Raw genomic sequence first — 1,535 nt, forward strand, 5'->3', positions numbered from 1 at the left:
TGAAGAGTCTGTAGCCATCCATTGCAGCACTCCAGTCATGGGAGTGGTCCCACCATGTTTCCATAATGGCAGCTAGGTCTTAGCTTACCTATGGAAGTTGCACAATGGCTTCCGATTCTTCTTGTTAGTTGCCCATGCTGCGTGCATCGGTGTAGATGCACTTCAGCTGAGCCCCTCACCTCAGCCCTAATCCCATTATTAGCCCTAATCCCCAGGCTCATTTCTAGCAGGCCTGGTTTTATCCCTTTCCCCCTTCATATCTAGTTTAAAGTCTTCTCTTCGAGTCCTGCCAGCTCCATTTCTCCCTTTGAGACAGGTGATACCCATTGCCAGACCTCAGGCCAGATGCCAAGTAGACTGCCCCATGATCAAAGAACCCAAAACTCTTGCATTTGCACCAACCTCTCAGCCATGTGCTTAAAAGATGGGCTTTTCTGCTCCTCTCAGTGTCCTTCCCTGCCACTGTAGGAATACAGGCAAATACTACTTGTATGCCTGTTCCATCAACTAACCTCCCCAGTCCCCTAAAATCATTTTTCATAGTTCTCAGGCTTCTGTCAGTGACCTCATCACTGTCAGCCTGAACTATCAATAAAGGATAAAAATCTGAGGGGCGGATCAGACTGGGAAGTTTTCTAGAAATATCCCTGACTCAGGCCTCAGGGAGGCAGCACACCTCCCTACAGGTAGGGTCAGGCTGACACATTGGACCCTCTGTTCTTCTTAGAAGGAAGTCACCTATAACTATCACCCTACTTTCTTTACTGGAGGAGGCAGTCTTCAAGTGTGGAGCTGACCATCTCACCTTAGACAAGCTTGGAGGCAGTCCTCCCACCTCATTCTCACTCACCTTTCCCTCTGGTTTCAGGGCTTCGAACCTATTACATAAAGGCACCTGGGGAACCGAGGTAGGTTGGGATGGGGGTTACCTGCATCACCGAGCTGGGACCTGTTCCTCCTATCAAGTTGGCTCTCTGCTCAACTACAGCAAGGGAGAGGGTCCACTACAGTTCAGTGGGTGCAATCTCTGTGTCTTTCTTGCAGAGAATCACTCCACCAGTCAATCTCCCGCTCACACTCCCTGATGGTCCTTAATCTCTCTACTCCTCCCTAAGCTCCATCATCAGGCTGAGCAGCTCATCCATCTGCTCACACCTCATACAGGTGGCATCCTTCCCATCCTCCCCAGGCAGCAGTAGGCTCAGGCACTGCCTGCAGGCAGATACCTGAACAGCCACATTTCTGGGCAGGCTCTCTGTCTGAGTCGCCACAGTCCTCTTGGGGCAAGCCCGCTATTTGGTAGAGAGCATGTTTGAACCTGCAGTCTCAGGACCTGTCAGTAGGAGAGCTGGTATCCTGAGCAAAGACAAAAGCACTCACGCGTTCTGCCACAAGACCCACCCCCCACATCTGCTGTTGCAGTAACATACGGGCTGTGCTCACGCTCTGACTTTCCTCCCTGTTGTCAGTGTACAGTAACACCCTCTTCCCACCTGGCACATTACATAGGCAGAAGCTAGCTCCCGAGGCCTGCT

General features: G+C 51.3%; 1 pseudogene; it reads right to left on the reverse strand.

Moving 5' to 3' along the window:
* Positions 1-260: 260 nt before the first annotated feature.
* Positions 261-1,310, reverse strand: LOC146545805 (uncharacterized; annotated as a pseudogene).
* Between the last annotated feature and the right edge of the window lie 225 nt (positions 1,311-1,535).

This window comes from Meleagris gallopavo, chromosome 1, assembly GCF_905368555.1.
Source record: "Meleagris gallopavo chromosome 1, MGAL_WU_HG_1.1, whole genome shotgun sequence".
In the NCBI taxonomy this organism is placed as follows: domain Eukaryota; kingdom Metazoa; phylum Chordata; class Aves; order Galliformes; family Phasianidae; genus Meleagris; species Meleagris gallopavo.